A 10,742-nucleotide genomic window follows, 5' to 3' on the forward strand; every position below is an offset into this window, starting at 1 on the left:
AAAAGCCAGACATTGTAAATACTGTATCGTTTATGCTTGTGTGTGTGTTAACAGACCCACACAATTGATCATGTATTATAAAATGTATTAAAAAGCCAAACATTGTAAATACTGTATCGTTTATGCTTGTGTGTGTGTGACAACAGACCCACACAATTGACCATGTATTTTAAAATGTATTAAAAAAGCCAAACATTGTAAATACTGTATCGTGCATGCTTGTGTGTGTGTTAACGGATCCACACAATTGACCATGTATTTTAAAATGTATTAAAAAAGCCAAACATTGCAAATACTGTATCGTGCATGCTTGTGTGTGTGTGTGACAACAGACCCACACAATTGACTATGTATTTTAAAATGTATTAAAAAAGCCAAACATTGTAAATACTGTATCGTGCATGCGTGTGTGTTAACAGACCCACACAATTGACCATGTATTTTAAAATGTATTAAAAAGCCAAACATTGTAAATACTGTATCGTTTATGCTTGTGTGTTAACAGACCCACACAATTGACCATGTATTTTAAAATGTATTAAAAAAGCCAAACATTGTAAATACTGTATCGTTTATGCTTGTGTGTTAACAGACCCACACAATTGACCATGTATTTTAAAATGTATTTAAAAAGCCAGACATTGTAAATACTGTATCGTTTATGCTTGTGTGTGTGTTAACGGACGCACACAATTGATAATGTATTTTAAAATGTATTAAAAAGCCAAACATTGTAAATACTGTATCGTTTATGCTTGTTTGTGTGTGACAACAGACCCACACAATTGACCATGTATTTTAAAATGTATTAAAAAAGCCAAACATTGTAAATACTGTATCGTGCATGCTTGTGTGTGTGTGACAACAGACCCACACAATTGACTATGTATTTTAAAATGTATTAAAAGAGCCAAACACTGTAAATACTGTATCGTGCATGCTTGTGTGTTAACAGACCCACACAATTGACCATGTATTTTAAAATGTATTAAAAAAGCCAAACACTGTAAATACTGTATCGTGTATGCTTGTGTGTGTGTGACAACAGACCCACACAATTGACCATGTATTTTAAAATGTATTAAAAAAGCCAAACATTGGAAATACTGTATCGTGTATGCTTGTGTGACAACAGACCCACAAAATTGACCATGTATTTTAAAATGTATTAAAAAAGCCAAACATTTCAAATACTGTATCGTTTATGCTTGTGTATGTGTGTTAACAGACCCACACAATTGACCATGTATTTTAAAATGTATTAAAAAAGCCAAACATTGTAGATAATATATCGTTTATGCTTGTGTGTTAACAGACTCACACAATTGACCATGTATTTTAAAATGTATTAAAAAAGCCAAACATTGTAAATACTATATCGTTTATGCTTGTGTGTTAACAGACTCACACAAATGACCATGTATTTTAAAATGTATTAAAAAAGCCAAACATTGTAAATACTGTATCGCATATGCTTGTGTGTTAACAGGCCCACACAATTGACCATGTATTTTAAAATGTATCAAAAAAGCCAAACATTGTAAATACTGTATCGTTTATGCTTGTGTGTGTGACAACAGACCCACACAATTGACCATGTATTTTAAAATGTATTAAAAAGCCAAACATTGTAAATACCGTATCGTTTATGCTTGTATGTGCGTTAACGGACCCACACAATTGACCATGTATTTTAAAATGTATTAAAAAGCCAAACATTGTAAATACTGTATCGTTTATGCCTGTGTGTGTGTGACAACAGACCCACACAATTGACCATGTATTTTAAAATGTATTAAAAAAACCAAACATTGTAAATACTGTATCGTGCATGCTTGTGTGTGTGTGACAACAGACCCACACAATTGACCATGTATTTTAAAATGTATTAAAAAAGCCAAACATTGTAAATACTATATCGTGCATGCTTGTGTGTGTGTGACAACAGACCCACACAATAGACAATGTGTTTTAAAATGTATTAAAAAAGCCAAACATTGTAAATACTGTATCGTTTATGCTTGTGTGTTAACAGACTCACACAATTGACCATGTATTTTAAAACGTATTAAAAAGCCAAACATTGTATATACTGTATCGTTTATGCTTGTGTGTTAACAGACCCACACAATTGACCATGTATTTTAAAATGTATTAAAAAGCCAAACATTGTAAATACTGTATCGTTTATGCTTGTGTGTTAACAGACCCACACAATTGACCATGTATTTTTAAATGTATTAAAAAAGCCAAACATTGTAAATACTGTATCGTGCATGCGTGTGTGTTAACAGACCCACACAATTGACCATGTATTTTAAAATGTATTAAAAAGCCAAACATTGTAAATACTGTATCGTTTATGCTTGTGTGTTAACAGACCCACACAATTGACCATGTTTTTTCAAATGTATTAAAAAAGCCAGACATTGTAAATACTGTATCGTTTATGCTTGTGTGTGTGTTAACGGACCCACACAATTGATCATGTATTTTAAAATGTATTAAAAAGCCAAACATTGTAAATACTGTATCGTTTATGCTTGTGTGTGTGTGACAACAGACCCAAACAATTGACCATGTATTTTAAAATGTATTAAAAAAGCCAAACATTGTAAATACTGTATCGTGCATGTTTGTGTGTGTGTGACAACAGACCCACACAATTGACCATGTATTTTAAAATGTATTAAAAAAGCCAAACATTGTAAATACTGTATCGTTTATGCTTGTGTGTTAACAGACCCACACAATTGACCATGTATTTTAAAATCTATTAAAAAAGCCAAACATTGTAAATACTGTATCGTTTATGCTTGTGTGTTAACTGACCCACACAATTGACCATGTATTTTAAAATGTATTAAAAAAGCCAGACATTGTAAATACTGTATCGTTTATGCTTGTGTGTGTGTTAACGGACCCACACAATTGATCATGTATTTTAAAATGTATTAAAAAGCCAAACATTGTAAATACTGTATCGTGTATTCTTGTGTGTGTGTGACAACAGACCCACACAATTGACCATGTATTTTAAAATGTATTAAAAAAGCCAAACATTGTAAATACTATATCGTTTATGCTTGTGTGTTAACAGACCCACACAATTAACCATGTATTTTAAAATGTATTAAAAAAGCCAAACATTGTAAATACTGTATCGTGTATGCTTGTGTGACAACAGACCCACACACTTGACCATGTATTTTAAAATGTATTAAAAAGCCAAACATTGTAAATACTGTATCGTTTATGCTTGTGTGTTAACAGACCCACACAATTGACCATGTATTTTAAAATGTATTAAAAAAGCCAAACATTGTAAATACTGTATCGTTTATGCTTGTGTGTGTGACAACAGACCTACACAATTGACCATGTATTTTAAAATGTATTAAAAAAGCCAAACATTGTAAATACTATATCGTTTATGCTTGTGTGTTAACAGACCCACACAATTGACCATGTATTTTAAAATGTATTAAAAAGCCAAACATTGTAAATACTGTATCGTTTATGCTTGTGTGTTAACAGACCCACACAATTGACCATGTATTTTAAAATGTACTAAAAAGCCAAACATTGTAAATACTGTATCGTTTATGCTTGTGTGTGTGTGACAACAGACCCAGACAATTGACCATGTATTTTAAAATGTATTAAAAAAGCCAAACATTGTAAATACTGTATAGTTTATGCTTGTGTGTTAACAGACCCACACAATTGACCATGTATTTTAAAATGTATTAAAAAAGCCAAACATTGTAAATACGGTATCGTTTATGCTTGTATGTGTGTTAACGGACCCACACAATTGACCATGTATTTTAAAATGTATTAAAAAGCCAAACATTGTAAATACTGTATCGTTTATGCTTGTGTGTGTGTGACAACAGACCCACACAATTGACCATGTATTTTAAAATGTATTAAAAAAGCTAAACATTGTAAATACTGTATCGTGCATGCTTGTGTGTGTGTGACAACAGACCCACACAATTGACCATGTATTTTAAAATGTATTAAAAAAGCCAAACATTGTAAATACTGTATCGTGCATGCTTGTGTGTGTGTGACAAAAGACCCACACAATTGACTATGTATTTTAAAATGTATTAAAAAAGCCAAACATTGTAAATACTGTATCGTTTATGCTTGTGTGTTAACAGACTCACACAATTGACCATGTATTTTAAAACGTATTAAAAAGCCAAACATTGTAAATACTGTATCGTGCATGCTTGTGTGAGTGTGACAACAGACCCACACAATTGACCATGTATTTTAAAATGTATTTAAAAAGCCAAACATTGTAAATACTGTATCGTGCATGCTTGTGTGTGTGTGACAACAGACCCACACAATTGACCATGTATTTTAAAATGTATTAAAAAAGCCAAACATTGTAAATACTGTATCGTGCATGCTTGTGTGTGTGTGTGTGACAACAGACCCACACAATTGACCATGTATTTTAAAATGTATTAAAAAGCCAAACATTGTAAATACTGTATCGTGCATGCTTGTGTGAGTGTGACAACAGACCCACACAATTGACCATGTAATTTAAAATGTATTTAAAAAGCCAAACATTGTAAATACTGTATCGTGCATGCTTGTGTGTGTGTGACAACAGACCCACACAATTGACCATGTATTTTAAAATGTATTAAAAAAGCCAAACATTGTAAATACTATATCGTTTATGCATGTGTGTTAACAGACCCACACAATTGACCATGTATTTTAAAATGTATTAAAAAAGCCAAACATTGTAAATACTGTATCGCATATGCTTGTGTGTTAACAGGCCCACACAATAGACCATGTATTTTAAAATGTATTTAAAAAGCTAAACATTTCAAATACTGTATCGTTTATGCGTGTGTATGTGTGTTAACAGACCCACACAATTGACCATGTATTTTAAAATGTATTTAAAAAGCCAAACATTTTAAATACTGTATCGTTTATGCTTGTGTGTTAACAGACCCACACAATTGACCATGTATTTTAAAATGTATTAAAAAAGCCAAACATTGTAAATACTGTATCGTTTATGCTTGTGTGTTAACAGACCCACACAATTGACCATGTATTTTAAAATGTATTAAAAAAGCCAGACATTGTAAATACTGTATCGTTTATGCTTGTGTGTGTGTTAACAGACCCACACAATTGATCATGTATTATAAAATGTATTAAAAAGCCAAACATTGTAAATACTGTATCGTTTATGCTTGTGTGTGTGTGACAACAGACCCACACAATTGACCATGTATTTTAAAATGTATTAAAAAAGCCAAACATTGTAAATACTGTATCGTGCATGCTTGTGTGTGTGTTAACGGATCCACACAATTGACCATGTATTTTAAAATGTATTAAAAAAGCCAAACATTGCAAATACTGTATCGTGCATGCTTGTGTGTGTGTGTGACAACAGACCCACACAATTGACCATGTATTTTAAAATGTATTAAAAAAGCCAAACATTGTAAATACTATATCGTGCATGCTTGTGTGTGTGTGACAACAGACCCACACAATAGACAATGTGTTTTAAAATGTATTAAAAAAGCCAAACATTGTAAATACTGTATCGTTTATGCTTGTGTGTTAACAGACTCACACAATTGACCATGTATTTTAAAACGTATTAAAAAGCCAAACATTGTATATACTGTATCGTTTATGCTTGTGTGTTAACAGACCCACACAATTGACCATGTATTTTAAAATGTATTAAAAAGCCAAACATTGTAAATACTGTATCGTTTATGCTTGTGTGTTAACAGACCCACACAATTGACCATGTATTTTTAAATGTATTAAAAAAGCCAAACATTGTAAATACTGTATCGTGCATGCGTGTGTGTTAACAGACCCACACAATTGACCATGTATTTTAAAATGTATTAAAAAGCCAAACATTGTAAATACTGTATCGTTTATGCTTGTGTGTTAACAGACCCACACAATTGACCATGTTTTTTCAAATGTATTAAAAAAGCCAGACATTGTAAATACTGTATCGTTTATGCTTGTGTGTGTGTTAACGGACCCACACAATTGATCATGTATTTTAAAATGTATTAAAAAGCCAAACATTGTAAATACTGTATCGTTTATGCTTGTGTGTGTGTGACAACAGACCCAAACAATTGACCATGTATTTTAAAATGTATTAAAAAAGCCAAACATTGTAAATACTGTATCGTGCATGTTTGTGTGTGTGTGACAACAGACCCACACAATTGACCATGTATTTTAAAATGTATTAAAAAAGCCAAACATTGTAAATACTGTATCGTTTATGCTTGTGTGTTAACAGACCCACACAATTGACCATGTATTTTAAAATCTATTAAAAAAGCCAAACATTGTAAATACTGTATCGTTTATGCTTGTGTGTTAACTGACCCACACAATTGACCATGTATTTTAAAATGTATTAAAAAAGCCAGACATTGTAAATACTGTATCGTTTATGCTTGTGTGTGTGTTAACGGACCCACACAATTGATCATGTATTTTAAAATGTATTAAAAAGCCAAACATTGTAAATACTGTATCGTGTATTCTTGTGTGTGTGTGACAACAGACCCACACAATTGACCATGTATTTTAAAATGTATTAAAAAAGCCAAACATTGTAAATACTATATCGTTTATGCTTGTGTGTTAACAGACCCACACAATTAACCATGTATTTTAAAATGTATTAAAAAAGCCAAACATTGTAAATACTGTATCGTGTATGCTTGTGTGACAACAGACCCACACACTTGACCATGTATTTTAAAATGTATTAAAAAGCCAAACATTGTAAATACTGTATCGTTTATGCTTGTGTGTTAACAGACCCACACAATTGACCATGTATTTTAAAATGTATTAAAAAAGCCAAACATTGTAAATACTGTATCGTTTATGCTTGTGTGTGTGACAACAGACCTACACAATTGACCATGTATTTTAAAATGTATTAAAAAAGCCAAACATTGTAAATACTATATCGTTTATGCTTGTGTGTTAACAGACCCACACAATTGACCATGTATTTTAAAATGTATTAAAAAGCCAAACATTGTAAATACTGTATCGTTTATGCTTGTGTGTTAACAGACCCACACAATTGACCATGTATTTTAAAATGTACTAAAAAGCCAAACATTGTAAATACTGTATCGTTTATGCTTGTGTGTGTGTGACAACAGACCCAGACAATTGACCATGTATTTTAAAATGTATTAAAAAAGCCAAACATTGTAAATACTGTATAGTTTATGCTTGTGTGTTAACAGACCCACACAATTGACCATGTATTTTAAAATGTATTAAAAAAGCCAAACATTGTAAATACGGTATCGTTTATGCTTGTATGTGTGTTAACGGACCCACACAATTGACCATGTATTTTAAAATGTATTAAAAAGCCAAACATTGTAAATACTGTATCGTTTATGCTTGTGTGTGTGTGACAACAGACCCACACAATTGACCATGTATTTTAAAATGTATTAAAAAAGCTAAACATTGTAAATACTGTATCGTGCATGCTTGTGTGTGTGTGACAACAGACCCACACAATTGACCATGTATTTTAAAATGTATTAAAAAAGCCAAACATTGTAAATACTGTATCGTGCATGCTTGTGTGTGTGTGACAAAAGACCCACACAATTGACTATGTATTTTAAAATGTATTAAAAAAGCCAAACATTGTAAATACTGTATCGTTTATGCTTGTGTGTTAACAGACTCACACAATTGACCATGTATTTTAAAACGTATTAAAAAGCCAAACATTGTAAATACTGTATCGTTTATGCTTGTGTGTGTGTGACAACAGACCCACACAATTGACCATGTATTTTAAAATGTATTAAAAAAGCCAAACATTGTAAATACGGTATCGTTTATGCTTGTATGTGTGTTAACGGACCCACACAATTGACCATGTATTTTAAAATGTATTAAAAAGCCAAACATTGTAAATACTGTATCGTTTATGCTTGTGTGTGTGTGACAACAGACCCACACAATTGACCATGTATTTTAAAATGTATTAAAAAAGCTAAACATTGTAAATACTGTATCGTGCATGCTTGTGTGTGTGTGACAACAGACCCACACAATTGACCATGTATTTTAAAATGTATTAAAAAAGCCAAACATTGTAAATACTGTATCGTGCATGCTTGTGTGTGTGTGACAAAAGACCCACACAATTGACTATGTATTTTAAAATGTATTAAAAAAGCCAAACATTGTAAATACTGTATCGTTTATGCTTGTGTGTTAACAGACTCACACAATTGACCATGTATTTTAAAACGTATTAAAAAGCCAAACATTGTAAATACTGTATCGTGCATGCTTGTGTGAGTGTGATAACAGACCCACACAATTGACCATGTATTTTAAAATGTATTTAAAAAGCCAAACATTGTAAATACTGTATCGTGCATGCTTGTGTGTGTGTGACAACAGACCCACACAATTGACCATGTATTTTAAAATGTATTAAAAAAGCCAAACATTGTAAATACTGTATCGTGCATGCTTGTGTGTGTGTGTGTGACAACAGACCCACACAATTGACCATGTATTTTAAAATGTATTAAAAAGCCAAACATTGTAAATACTGTATCGTGCATGCTTGTGTGAGTGTGACAACAGACCCACACAATTGACCATGTAATTTAAAATGTATTTAAAAAGCCAGACATTGTAAATACTGTATCGTTTATGCTTGTGTGTGTGTTAACGGACCCACACAATTGATCATGTATTTTAAAATGTATTAAAAAGCCAAACATTGTAAATACTGTATCGTGTATTCTTGTGTGTGTGTGACAACAGACCCACACAATTGACCATGTATTTTAAAATGTATTAAAAAAGCCAAACATTGTAAATACTATATCGTTTATGCTTGTGTGTTAACAGACCCACACAATTAACCATGTATTTTAAAATGTATTAAAAAAGCCAAACATTGTAAATACTGTATCGTGTATGCTTGTGTGACAACAGACCCACACACTTGACCATGTATTTTAAAATGTATTAAAAAGCCAAACATTGTAAATACTGTATCGTTTATGCTTGTGTGTTAACAGACCCACACAATTGACCATGTATTTTAAAATGTATTAAAAAAGCCAAACATTGTAAATACTGTATCGTTTATGCTTGTGTGTGTGACAACAGACCTACACAATTGACCATGTATTTTAAAATGTATTAAAAAAGCCAAACATTGTAAATACTATATCGTTTATGCTTGTGTGTTAACAGACCCACACAATTGACCATGTATTTTAAAATGTATTAAAAAGCCAAACATTGTAAATACTGTATCGTTTATGCTTGTGTGTTAACAGACCCACACAATTGACCATGTATTTTAAAATGTACTAAAAAGCCAAACATTGTAAATACTGTATCGTTTATGCTTGTGTGTGTGTGACAACAGACCCAGACAATTGACCATGTATTTTAAAATGTATTAAAAAAGCCAAACATTGTAAATACTGTATAGTTTATGCTTGTGTGTTAACAGACCCACACAATTGACCATGTATTTTAAAATGTATTAAAAAAGCCAAACATTGTAAATACGGTATCGTTTATGCTTGTATGTGTGTTAACGGACCCACACAATTGACCATGTATTTTAAAATGTATTAAAAAGCCAAACATTGTAAATACTGTATCGTTTATGCTTGTGTGTGTGTGACAACAGACCCACACAATTGACCATGTATTTTAAAATGTATTAAAAAAGCTAAACATTGTAAATACTGTATCGTGCATGCTTGTGTGTGTGTGACAACAGACCCACACAATTGACCATGTATTTTAAAATGTATTAAAAAAGCCAAACATTGTAAATACTGTATCGTGCATGCTTGTGTGTGTGTGACAAAAGACCCACACAATTGACTATGTATTTTAAAATGTATTAAAAAAGCCAAACATTGTAAATACTGTATCGTTTATGCTTGTGTGTTAACAGACTCACACAATTGACCATGTATTTTAAAACGTATTAAAAAGCCAAACATTGTAAATACTGTATCGTTTATGCTTGTGTGTGTGTGACAACAGACCCACACAATTGACCATGTATTTTAAAATGTATTAAAAAAGCCAAACATTGTAAATACGGTATCGTTTATGCTTGTATGTGTGTTAACGGACCCACACAATTGACCATGTATTTTAAAATGTATTAAAAAGCCAAACATTGTAAATACTGTATCGTTTATGCTTGTGTGTGTGTGACAACAGACCCACACAATTGACCATGTATTTTAAAATGTATTAAAAAAGCTAAACATTGTAAATACTGTATCGTGCATGCTTGTGTGTGTGTGACAACAGACCCACACAATTGACCATGTATTTTAAAATGTATTAAAAAAGCCAAACATTGTAAATACTGTATCGTGCATGCTTGTGTGTGTGTGACAAAAGACCCACACAATTGACTATGTATTTTAAAATGTATTAAAAAAGCCAAACATTGTAAATACTGTATCGTTTATGCTTGTGTGTTAACAGACTCACACAATTGACCATGTATTTTAAAACGTATTAAAAAGCCAAACATTGTAAATACTGTATCGTGCATGCTTGTGTGAGTGTGATAACAGACCCACACAATTGACCATGTATTTTAAAATGTATTTAAAAAGCCAAACATTGTAAATACTGTATCGTGCATG

The sequence above is a fragment of the Saccoglossus kowalevskii genome, chromosome 6 (genome assembly GCF_978046115.1).
Source record: "Saccoglossus kowalevskii chromosome 6, keSacKowa6.1, whole genome shotgun sequence".
Classification (NCBI taxonomy): Eukaryota; Metazoa; Hemichordata; class Enteropneusta; family Harrimaniidae; genus Saccoglossus; species Saccoglossus kowalevskii.